At 36.0% G+C, this 13,773-nt stretch overlaps 1 protein-coding gene across 2 annotated transcripts in view; it reads left to right on the top strand.

Annotated features, from left to right (window-relative positions):
- Positions 1-13,773, top strand: part of LOC102022609 (putative MAGE domain-containing protein MAGEA13P) — a 94,434-nt gene that overhangs the window by 53,607 nt on the left and 27,054 nt on the right. The window lies entirely within an intron of this gene.

Genomic DNA, 13,773 nt, shown 5'->3' with positions numbered 1-13,773 from the left:
CTCTCTCTCTCTCTCTCTCTCTCTCTCTCTCTCTCTCTCTCTCTCTCCTTCTTGGTTTCTCATGCAAGAGGAATTATGTGATATTTAACTTTTGAGGCCTGTCTATTTCCATGTAATGTGGTGGTTTCAGTTCCATCCATTTTCTTGCAATTGGCAAGATTTCATATATATATATAATATGAAAAATACATATACAATTTTCTTTATCCATTTATCTCTTTTAAGTGGACCAACACATGCACAAAGGAAATGAAAGAATGGAGAAAAATAAAGACTATTTGAAAAAATAATGACTTCACACATCCCTAATTTATTGAAAACCACTTATCTATATATTCAAGAATCTTAATGAATTCCAAGTAGAATAAAAGTAAACCTACAAAAAAGCACACCATAGTAAAACTTCTGAAAACCAAAGAAAATTGGAAATCTTTAAAAGCAGGAGAAAAATAGCTCATCACTTAGAAAAGAGTCCTCATAAAATTATCAGCTTAATCCAATAAGAAATTTTGAAGACTAAAAAGCAAGGTGGTGACATATTCAAAGTACTCAAAGAAAATGAAAACTATTCACTAAGAAGCTCACATCCAGGCAAAGTATATTTTTAAAATTCAAAGAAAATAAAAGTATCCCTAAATAAACAAATTCTGACAAAATTCATTGCCAGTAGATCTGCCTTATGAGAAATAGCAGAAAAACTTCTTCTGGCTGAAAAGAAATCATCCTAGGGAGTAATTTGTGTCCATACAAAATAAAAGCAAAGAATATGTAGTACAATAAATAGTATCAATTATCACATCAGCATAAATGCTGGAATAGACAGCTCAAAGCTTTCATTTTATCATCCCGTTCTATTCCAAAGCAGGAAGCATCATAAAACAAACCAAAGTTGTCAGAACCAACTTTGTCAGAACTCTGGAAAACAGTGAAAATGTACAGTAAAAAAATGAAGAAAAAAAGGCAACTTAAAAATGATAAGAGGAGGCTGGGGATTTAGCTCAGTTGCACAGCGCCTGCCTGGCAAGCGCAAGATTGTGAGTTCGATTCCTGGTACCAGAAAACAAAACAAAATGATAGAAGGGTTTTGGGGTGCTTTTATTCCCCTTGCTCCACTTTTCCCCTCACCTCTTCATGTGGCAGCAGTGGCAATGCAGTGGCAATCTGGGCTCCCAGTACAGATGGAATCCAGAATCTGGCACTGAAGGGAACAAAGCAGACCCTATTCATAAATACTGTGCATGTCTGTTCTAACTTGGCTGGAGGATAACTGAAAAACTAACACAAAATACTCAAACCTGTTTTGCCTAACTTGGGACTCAGAGTACAGAAGAGGCAGATTTTGTTCAAATCACTGAAAGCTGAACTAAAAACTCTCAGATAACAGGAACCAAAAATCTTAGTTGAAACATTGACTCAACTACTGTACTGCCATGTCTTACATATGATTCTTTCTCTCCAGAGTTCATGTTGAAATTTTATTTTGAATGGAACAGTGCTGTCAAGGGATGAGACATTAAAAGATGTTTGGGTCATAAGGTATCCACCTTCATGAAGAGATTATTGTGGAGCTTGCAGGACTTGGATTAGTTACTATGACACTAGGTTGATAGAAAAGCAAGCTTGGCTTCCTCAGTGTTTTCTTGCTCCCTCTCTCACCATGGGATGTTGTGTGCACTTCTGCCATTTATGAAGCAGCATGAAGCCTTCACCAGAGCTGCACAAATACTGCTGCTATGCTTCTTACTCTCAGAACCATGAGCCCCTCTCAAAAAACTTCTTTATAAATTACCCAGTCTGTGTTTATCAGTAACAAGAGAAAATGGACTAAGACAAGACCTAAAGCATGAGGGGGAAACCTGCGGAGAGTTTCTTTATGAAATTATTACACTAAAAAACAGCAGTTTCCCATATTTAAACTCAAAAACATGGAAATTTACCTACCTTTCCCTTTGGGCAAAATGCTAGGCTCATTGCAAACCTAAGTGTGGATGTTGTGCTCTGCAGTAGAGATCTGCAAAGACTGGAAGGTATTTTTGTTTGTTTGTGCTACTAGAGATTGGGGAATTATCTGTAAAAACAGTAATTGAACACTATCTACTTCTGAGAGTTTAGTTATTACACATAACAAAAAAATAGAATCTTTGAATAAAATCGTTTGAATTGGTCACAAAACAAATGGTATGCTGCAGCCTTCAACAATGAAAAAGGCCCAGAAAATTCAGGGGAAGGGGGAAAATCTCAGACAGTAGCTAGTTTTTGACCCTGAACTTGAGTAATGGGGTTCTTATCTTCAACAATGCAATGGGGGATGCAGAGTAAAACCTTTAACATGAGTGAAAATGGAGAATCCATACTAGAGAAAACAATACCTAACCTTGGTTTTAGGGAAAAAAAATCAGCCTGCAAGATAAAAAGCCCATGCCATCCTTTGGGGAAAAAAGACAAGTGAAAAGTGTATCACTCAGTATTTTTATGATTATGATGAACCTGCAGGAAAATAACTTATGCTCTCCATTAGGAAAGTTATCATTTCCATTAGGCTTGCAAGGGTTGAAACTAGGCCAGTGGCTCTTGAAGAATTGGAAATAGGGATATTGAGAGTTGAAGGTTACTTACTATTCAGTGTTAGAATAAAGTGGAACTTTGTCCAATACCGTAGTTTTACACATGAAGTAAACAAAGCCAAGGGATAAGATGTGCTTACCACTAATACATTAAGGACCTAGTGTATGAGCTAGCTCTTAAGGAATTATGTATATTCTAGCTTTTTTCCATTATATTCTAGCATCTTCCTTGACAACAAGGAAAGCAGGTTATATAAAACTGAAAATAATTCGTCAATGTTGCCCTTTAAATAACTCTCACATACAAAGGAAAAGAGACACAGATATTATTAGTTGAGAGGTTTTTTTAAACATGGATCTAGAGTCATCTTATGATATACTGTTTCTAAGGAAGCAAATCTTTTATGAAATGCTTTAGAGTTGGAAAAGAATTGCTATATATTCAATTTATTCCATACAATAACCTTACATGATAGGTATTATTATCTGAAATTTTGCAAATGGTGAAACAGGACCAAAGACTGTTAAAATAGTGTCCCAAATCATACAACTAAGAATTGAATAAAACTTCCAACATAAATTTCATGAGCAAGTCAACACAAGGAATTACCCTTGACCACTTATTCTATGTTGCTACATCTCACCAATCAAAGCCTGCATATTTTTAAAGCCTGCATAATTTGTCTCCTACACAGGTCTCATATCTGACCCCTCTCCTCCATTCCTGCTACCACTTGCCTAATCCAGGCATTTGTTGTATCTCTCTTGTACTGCAACAATAGCATCTCAACTTTTCTCATCTCCATCATAGCCTTTCCTAAAAATGATATTGCAAAAAAAATGGATAAAAATTTAAAATTAGTAATATTTTAGTCCAAATGTGTTAGTTTCAGAACACATTGTTATGGGAAATATAAACCATATAGAGTGATTCAGTTTCTCTTTGCATATGTACTTTCAGTGGCTTTATACTTTTACTGGGAAAATAGGATGAATATTCTCAATACCAGTTTTCCGAAGTAACAAGAAGTTTATAATAAAGTGCTCAACTTCCCATATTTAAAAGACAGAATGCATGGTAAATAGTACCATAGAGTTTATTCTCTTGGTTTTAGATAGTGATTTAAAAGAAAAAACATTTCTTCTTTCCAAATTAAATCTTGAATATACTCTTTAAAAGTTCATATTTTTGTTTTTATTTTCATCCTTAAAATACATACATACACTCAAACACATACAATGTTGTACAATTCCATGAAGATCTCAAGCTCATTAATGAGAAGGACACCTCTCACGGAAACCGTGATTACTTTCCATTAAAACTTTCACACTGATGGGCACCATTTCTATACTTCTCAGCTCAAATGGCTTTTCAAGTTGCTGTAGGGAGTTTTTCTTCATCATCACATTGAAATGCAAAGCTTATAATAACCACTGCCTGGAGACAGGAGCTAACAATCTATTACACCAAACTCTGAGAATCAATTAAATTACTTTATTGAATCAATGAGTCAAACTTTCATCAAGCATTCTCTCTAAGGCCCTCAAGCATAGCCATCCTTTCCTTAGATGTCCATTATCTCAATGTTTTCCTTCTTTTCAATTCTTCTACATATCTATTTTATATTTTGCCAGAAGATACACAGCATATGTGGTAGGCCAGAAAAGAAAGTGTTAGTAGAATACCATTAAAAAATTGTAATGAAGAAGGTGGTAAGTATGAAAAAGTGAAGAAAAAATACTGATTTATATTTTATCTTAATGAGGAAGTATTTTTAAACATTTAAAAGCACCCAAACATCACAAAACCTTATTTAAAGAAACAAAGCTACATTAGAACAAATTAAGATCCACGACATGTTACTGAATATGAAGACTCCATAGTATGAAAATGGTCATTCTTTCTGAATTATTCTATACAATGAACACACACACGCTTACACACACCAAATTAACTTCTTCTGGAAATTAAGTTTAATCTTATATGCAAGGATCAGTGTATGTGAGCTACCACAAAAAATGTGTGAAAGAAAAAAGAGTACCCTTATTACAAAATAATTTTCAAAGTGCAATGTTATCAAAATCAACACAGTAAAGCAGAACAGAAACAGTTGATATGAACATGTCATGTCAATTTACTAGAAAAGGGATAGATGTCATGCATGATATAACAAAACTCAGCAAGCCAACAAAACTTTAGAGAAGTAAAGACTACTATTGTTATGCTTGGTACATTGTGTCAACTTGGGGAGTCTAGAGGTTTGGCTAAGTGACTCAGCAGTTCTACATCCTGGGGTGCAAAGGACATGCCCTTCCTGCTCTAGGATGTTGTTTACTGTGTCAATGTGAGAAGTTTAGAAGGTTAACTATGTGAGTGCCACGCCCTGGGTTGGGATAGCCTTCTTACAATATAAGGGAGGAAAAGAGGCTTGCGTGCACTGCCATTCCCCCCTTTGCTCTTGTTGCTGTGCCACTCCCTGGGTTGGGATAGCCTTCTTACAATATAAGGGAGGGAAAGAGGCTTGTGTGCAGTGCCATTCCCCCCTTTGCTCTTGTTGCTGTGCCACTCTGCCTCGGAACCAGCCAAGTATGGACTGAAACTGTAAGCTAAATAGACCTTTCCTTCCTTCATTTTGGGTGTTGGATATTTTGTCTCAGCAATGAGAGAAAAGTAACTAAGACAACTGTGAAGAAAACTGAAGTCAGCCAGCCAACCCAGAAAAGCAGTGACCCACACAGTGGGACACTGTTTCCCAAGAGGCCCCAGAGAACAAGCACCAAGAACTAGGACACTAAGACCTGACCTAGACCAGGAGAGTCTTGTGCACTGGGAGGCAGCAATAAGAACATGAGACACTTTCCCTAAGAGGCCCAACCCACAGTCATTGGCTGGCGAGTGAACCAGAGTGGAGGTGCCACGCACCCAGTGGCACAAAGTATCAGCTGGAGGGCAGGACTACCATTATAATCTCAAAGTGCTCCAGGGTTAGAATTCCAGCAGCAGAACACTGACTGGGTTGCTTTAGTGCCAACCTCTGGGAATGCAAGGAGGGAAGGGCTTTCCAGTCAAAATAGACAGCCTGGACATCAGACTAAGGGAAACCTGGCTGAGACATAGGAACTGGAACCGAGACTCCAATGCAGGAAATACCAAAGGACAGTACTTAACTATAGCTGCAAAGGAATAGAAGCAGCTCCCTGGCCTGCAGCAGGACAAGAGCACTGCCTGCGCTCCATCCTTGGACTAAAGGCACAAACAAGCAAGAAGCCTTAGGCTGCACAAGCCTTAGGCTGCACCACTTGTCTGGTGACCAACAGGTAAATGACCTTGGCTAGCTGTGGACAAGGGCACTCCACTCACCCTACCACCAACTCATGTAAGAGGAGTCAGTGGTGTAGCCAAGATCAGCCCCACACTCAGTAGTAATTCTACTAAAGACTTGGTGGAATTATTCATTAGAGGGTCCTTGTTTGATGAGAAAACTAACACTGAACTGGTGTCACCAGAGGAATTTTGTTTTTAATATTTTTTCTATTATTACATTTAATTTTTTAAATTTTTGGGGGGTAGTTGTATAGGTTTTGACTTTTATTGTTTGGTTTGTTTTTTGTGTCCTGGCTCTCTCTTTCCTCACTGGTCTTCTAGGATTCTCTGAGATTGACAGGTGGATGAACACTGTCTCTAGTATTTCTTTTTTTTTTTCATTATTAGTTTTTATTCAGAACCATAAACTTAACTCTGCAATCCAGCTACATTTGGAGGGGAGCCAAGAAAATATGAAACCCAAAGAACTGTAGTAAGAGCACAAATGATGGAGCATTATGAGCAGGTGGGGTGCAGGGTATTTTTGAGTTGACATAGATTTAAAAAATAGAGAAGTGCAGATAAATAATGGAAATTGTGAATTCCCAATAGAAAGAAGTAAAATTCATGAAACAGATTTAAATAGATATTGAGCAAATTAAAAATTCCATTGAAAGTTTGCTAAACTGTATGAAAGAAAGTGAAAATAGAATATCAGACTTAGAAGTCAGGATTGTGGTTAGTAATGACAAAACGAAAGAAGTCTTAAATGTAGAAAGGGACCATGGATAAAACAAGCCAACAACTGCAAGATGATGCAAAGAACAACGCAAGACTGATTGCAGTCAGTGAAATTATGGGAGTCATCTCAAATGCCATAAAAAACCTGTTCAGAGAAGTAATAACAGAAAACTTTTAAGGCATGGAAAAGAATTTGACATACAATTAAGTGACACATACAGAACTCAAATTAGTCATGACCAAAATAAATCTACACCTAGGCATACAATAATCAAAATTCAAGAAATTCAACACAAGAACAGAATATTAAAAGCTTTAAGAAAAAATAAACAAATCACCTATGAAGAATGCTCATCAGAATCACAGCAGACTTCTTAACACAAACTCTTAAGTCAAGAAGAGCTTGGATAAAGTATTTGAAGATTTTAAAGAAAACTTCCAACTATGATTTATGTATCCTGTAAATTATCTTTCAGAATTAATTGAGAAATAAAATATGTCCATGAAAAAGAAAAACTGAAGAAATTCATAGTGACCACACCAACCTTACAAAAGCTTTTTACCAATAGAAAAAAGGCACCAGGCGAGGGAAGCAATTAAACACAGGAAAGATAGGGACTCATCAATAGGAAAATTATATGACAAAGACAAGCCAATACACATCAGTTATATTCATCAATGTAAATGATCTCAATTCACCAATCAAAAGAAATAGACTGACAGAATGGATTAGGAAATAAGATCCAAAAATATGTTACACTCAAGAAATATATTTAAGTGGGCTGGGGATTTAGCTCAGCAGCAAAGCACCTGCATGGCAAGCTTAAGGTTGTGAGTTTGATTCCCGGTACTGGAAAAAAAAAAAAACAAAACAAAAAAAATGAAATATACTTAAAAAGGAATTTGTAGACTAAAGTCAAAGATTGCAAAAAAATACTCCATATGACAGGAACTCAGAAGAAAGCAGGGGTAGCTATACTATTTGCAAACAATGTGAACTTCAAGCCAAGACTGATCAAAAGGGATAAAGAAGGACACTACATACTTGTTAAGGGAAAACTACAAGAAGAAGAGACAACCATCATAAATATTTATGCACCAAATATAGGGGCAACCACCAATATAAAACAAATATTGACAGACATGAAAAATCAAATAAACACTAGCACAATTATAAGGGTAAACATTAAAAACCCATGGTTACAAATAGATCAACTAGACAAAAAAATCTATGAACACATATCAGAACTTAACCAAAGCTGTGAACAAATGGACTTTGTAGATGTTTACAGAGGGTTTCACTCCACAACATCAGAACACAAATTCTTCTCAGTGGGACATGGGATGTTCTCCAAAATAGACCACATATTAGTGCATAGAACATGCTTAAGTAGATGCAAAAAAAATTGAAATTATCTAATGCATGTTATCTAACATTGTGCAATGAAATCAGAAATCAGTGGCAAAAAGAATGAGAAAAACCTCCTTAAACACATTGAAATTAAATAACACTCTACTGAACAACCTATGGGTCACAGATGAAATTAAAGAAGAACTGAAACAGTACCTACAGTTGAGTGATACTGTCAGTACAACATACTGGAGCTTATGGGATGTTGTGAAAGCAGCTGTAAGAGGAAAATTAATAGCAGTGAACTCTCACATCAGGAAAACAGAGTAAATTCAAATAAATAACCTAATATTGAACCTAAAATTGAAAGAAAAAAATCAAGCCCAAACATGAACAAGGAAGAAAATTATAATGATCAGAGCAGTAATCAATGTGATTTAGACTAAGAAAACAATGCAAAAAGTAAGTGAATTGACCAAACCAAACACTCAGTGGAGCTCTGCTAAGCCCCAGATGGCATCAGCAGCCTTGGTGACTGCTCCCTCCCCCCTCTCCCAGCATTGGAATGAGGCCAGGTCCCAGTCAGGAGCCTCAGAGACCATGCTTTGCCAACCCCTGCACCTGTCCTGAAGCTGGGCAGACACCTGGACAGATTCGGGAAGCTCAGTGAGGAACCAATGCCCCTCCCACACAAGTGCAAGAGCCAGGGTGAGCAATGGACAGGTTTGGGGTCCTTGGTGACCGTGATTCACCCCAAACACACCCTCAAGGGAGCTGAGCTGAGCATCCAGACAGCTTCAGCAGCCTTGGTGACTGTGCCCTCACACCTTCCCCACTGGCACAGGAACCAGACTGGGTCCCAGAAAGTGTTGGGAGTCTTGGTGTCCAAGGCCAACTGAACCAGACTGCTTGGGATCCAGACTGAGCCACAGACAGCTTCAGGAATATTGGCAACTGCACACTGGCAAACACAGCATTGCAGGAGCCACAGTGAGCACTAGAGACCTAGGAGTCTTTGTCTCACTAGTCCCACACAATCGGAGGAGGGAGCTTGAAAACCAGAGAACCTCCAGATCTTTGATAATGACAAAATGAAGGAGCACAATGCCATCTCATACCACCACCCCACCAAGAAAAGTCCAGAAAACACCAACACAGAAGAGCTTGGGAGATGTACACATGAAATTTCTGAAATGATAGCAACTGAAGTAAAGAAACAACTCAATATAGTCATAAAAGACATCACATCAGAACTAATCAAGCAAAAAATGAAATGACAATAATGAAAGAAGTGCTCATTACATGTAAAGACACACAAAAAAATACAGGAGCACAGAAAAATGATGGAAACACTGAATGAACAATATGGGAAAGAATTAGAATGCATGGAACAGATTAAAATAGATATCCAGGAAATTAAAAATTCATTGAAAGCTGGCAAAATGACTTGAACAAAGCTGAAGATAGACTTTCAGACCTTGACGACAGCACTGCAGCTAACGATCATGAAAGGATCTCTTAAAAATAACAAGGTATCAGGAAATAACAATTCAACAACTGCAAGACAATACAAAAAAAATGTAAGATTAATAGGTATCAATGAAGCAGCAGGAGTCACCACAAATGACAGGAGTCACCACAAAAAACAATGTAAGATTAATAGATATCAATGAAACAGCAGGAGTCACCACAAAAGACTATTTGCAGAAGTAGTAGCAGAAAATTTCCCAAGCATTGAAAAAGAATCTGACATACCAGTAAGTGAGGCGTATAGAACTTCAATTAGCCATAACCAGAATAAATCTACACACAGACATATAATAATCATGATCTCAGAAATACAGCAAAAGATAAAAATATTAAAAACTGATAGAGAAAAGAAACTGATCATATATAAAGGAAAGCCCATCAGAATCACAGCATATGTCTCAACACAAATCATCAAGGCAAGAAGAGCTTGCAGTGAAGTATTTCAGGCCCTGAAAGAAAAAAGTTCCAACCCAGATTGATGTAACCTGTAAAACTAGCCTTCAAAATTAAAGAAGAAATAAAATATTTGCACAATAAAGAACAACTGAAGACATTCATGGGTGCCAAACCAACCTTAAAAAGAGTACTAAAAGATATTCTAGGAAGAGATAAAAATGACCACAATTTTTAGAAAAACTTAGAAAGGAACCATGAAGCAGAGCAAACAATTAAGCAGAGGAAAAGAGGAGGAACCAACAACAGGAAAATAACAGGACAGAGATAAGCCAGCACATATTATCTTTAGCAATCAATGTGAACAGTCTCAATTCACCAATCAAAAGAAACAGACTGGCAGAGTAGATCAGGAAACAAAATCCAACAATATGCTGTACATAAGAAACGTATTTAACTCAAAAGGAAATTCAGAGACTAAAGGTCAAAGGATGGAAAACAATGCTTCATACCACACGAACCAAGAAAAAGCAGGGGTAGATATTCCGTTTGCAGAATATATGAACTTCAAATGAAGAATGATCAAACTAGATAAAGAAGGTCTCTACATACTGGTTAGGGGAAAACTGAAAGAGGAAGAGATAACAATCACAAATATATATGCACCAACCACAGGAGAACACATCTATATAAGACAAATTTTAGCAGACATGAAAAATCAAATAAACACTAACATAATCATACCAGGGGCTTTTAACACCCCATTGTCACAAAGAGATAGATCTAGACAAAAAATCAGCAAATAAATAACAGAACTAAATCAAACTTGTGAAATAATGGAATTAGTAGATCTTTAGAGTGTTACACCCAATAGCATCAGAATACACATTCTTCTCAGGTGCACATGGGACGCTTATTAAAATAGACCATGTACTACCACATATAACATGATTAAGTAAATGTAAAGGAATTGAAATTATCCCAAGCATACCACTAGAACATAGTGCAGTGAAATTGGAAATTACTGACAAAAGAAATCACAGAAACTCCGTAAACACATGGAAATTAAATAACACCCTCCTGAGCAAACAATGGGTCACAGATGAAATTAAAGAAGAAATTAAACAATATTTACAATCAAACAAAAATGCACATACAACTATAGGAACCTGTGGTATGCAATGAACAAAATTTATAGTGGTAAATTCCAACATCAGAAAAACATAATGAGCACAAATAAACAATCTTATGCTGCCCCTTAAGTTTCTCAAAAAAGAAGAGCAAGTCAAGCATAAAGCTTAAAGAAGGCAAGAAATTATAAAGCTCAGAGCAGAAAGCAACACAATGGAGAATAAGAAAAAGTAGAAAGAATTAACAAATTGAAGAGTTGATTCCTTGAGAGAATAAATAAAATTGATAAACAGCTAGCCAACCTTATAAAAAAAAGGGAAGAAAAAACAGAAATTTATGCAATAAAGAATGAAAGGGATGAAATATTTACAGATCCTGTAGAAATTCAGAGGATCATCATTACTTTGAAAATCTTTACAGAATGAAAGAAGAATCTTTACAGAATGAAAGAATCTTTACAGAAGAAAAGGACAGATTCCTAGATACACATGAATTACTAAAGCTGCATGAGGAAGATATAAAAATGAGCAATAACTCAATATCATACATGTGAAATTGAAAATATAATTAAAAACTTACCAAGGTCTTGATGGATTCAAAGGTGAATTCTAGAAGAAATTTACAGAAGATTTAACACCAATTCTTCTCAAACTCTTTAATGAATTTGAAAGGGAGGGAAATCTCCCTAACACTTTCTGGAGGTAAGTATTAACCTGATATCAAAACCAAAGAAAATCCCAACCAAAAAGAGAACTACAAGCCAATCTCCCTAATGAATATAGATGCAAAAATTCTCAATAATACTTACAAATGGAATAAAGCAAGTCATCAAGCAGATTATACACCATGACTAAGTGAAATTCATCCCAGAAATACAGGGATGGTTCAATATATGCAAATCAATATATGTAATACACTATATCAATAGTGCCAAAGAGAAAAATCACATGATCATCTCAATAGATGCAGATAAAGCTTTTGATAAAGTCCAATACTCATTTATGATTTTAAAAAAACCTACAAAAATAGGAATACATACTCTTTACCTCACTCTGATAAATATCATCTATGACAAACCAATAGTCAACATCATACTAAATGCTGAAATACTGAAAGCTTTAACTTTAAAATCAGGAAGAAGACAAGGATGTCCACTGTCACCTCTCCTATTAATATACTTCTGGAAATAGTAGTCAGAGCATTTAGACAAGGGAAAGATATAAAAATAATAAAGATAGGAAAGGAAGAAATAAAATTATCACTATTTGCAGACAACATAATACGCTACATGGAAGACACCAAAAACTCCACCAAAATGCTTATAGATTTAAAAACTAAATTCAGTAGCATAGCTGGATACAAAAGTCAATAGCAATCCTTTACACAAACAATAAACTCACTGAGAGAGAAATTAGGGAAACCACATCTTTCATAATAGCATCTAAAAAAAGGAAATACTTAGGATTCAATCTAACAAAGGAAGTAAAAGATCTATACCATGAAAATTGCAGTACTCTAAAAAAAGATATCTAAGCAGATTTCAGGAAATGAAAAGATATCCCTTGCTCAAGGATAGGAAGAACTAACATTGTGAAAATGGCCATACTCCCAAAATTGTTGTACAGATTCAATGCAATCCCCCTTAAAATATGTTAGTATACTTCACAGATCTAGAGTAAACATTCCTAAAATTCATCTGGAACCAGAAGAGCCCTAAAATAGAAAAAGCAAAAGGAAATGCAGGAGGCATCACAATGCCTGACTTGAAATTATACTACAAAGCTAATAGGATAAAATCAGCATGGTCCTGGTAAAAGAAAACAAACTTGAGAATCAATGGAACAGATTAGAAGATGTAGACACAACTACAAACACAGTCAGTCACCTTAACTTTGACAAAGTAGCCAAACATGTTCACTGGAAGAAAGATAGCCTCTTTAATAAATGGTGCTGGAAAAACTAGCTCTCCACCTGCGAAGACTAAAACAAGACTCAGGTCTATCACCATGCACTAAAATAAAGTCAAAATGGATCAAAGATTTAAATATTAAAACAAAAACATTCAATGTACTGGAAGAGAAAGTAGGTAGAAATTTTAAAGACTTATGGGTATGCAGATAGTTCATGAACAAAAACCAAACTGCACTGGAAATATTTCAAAGAATCAACAACTGGGATCTTATCTTATTTAAAAGATTTTGCACATCAAAAGAAATCACTAACAGATTGAAAAGACAACCCATGAATTGGGAAAAAAAAAATTAGCCAGCTGCCCCTCAGACAAAGGTTTTCTATCTAGAATATATAAAGACTTTCAACAACCAAATCCAAAAGTGTGCATCTGAGATAAATACACAATTCTCAGACAAAGAAATGCTACTGGCAAATAAACATATGAAAAAAAGTTCAACATCATTGGTCATTCAAGAAATGCAAAATAAAACAACACTGAGATTCCACCTCACCACAGAAAGAATGGCTATCATCAAGAAATTAAATGAAAACAAATGCTGGAGAGCCTGTGGAAAAAAGGAATTCTCCACTGACGGTGGGAGTGTAGATTGATGAAACCATTGTGGAAATCAGTCTGGAGATTCCTCACAAAAGTAGGACTAGAAGTCCCACTTAAACCAGCTATTCCCCTTCTGGGTATATTCCCAGAAGAATTAAAAACATTATACCACAGCAATATATGTGCATCCATGTTTATAGCAGCACAATTTGTCATCACTAAATCTTGGAAACCACCCAAATGGCCA

Source organism: Chinchilla lanigera, unplaced genomic scaffold, assembly GCF_000276665.1.
Source record: "Chinchilla lanigera isolate Chin_1 unplaced genomic scaffold, ChiLan1.0 scaffold00088, whole genome shotgun sequence".
Taxonomy (NCBI): domain Eukaryota; kingdom Metazoa; phylum Chordata; class Mammalia; order Rodentia; family Chinchillidae; genus Chinchilla; species Chinchilla lanigera.
This window is presented reverse-complemented; position numbering and strand designations above follow the sequence as displayed.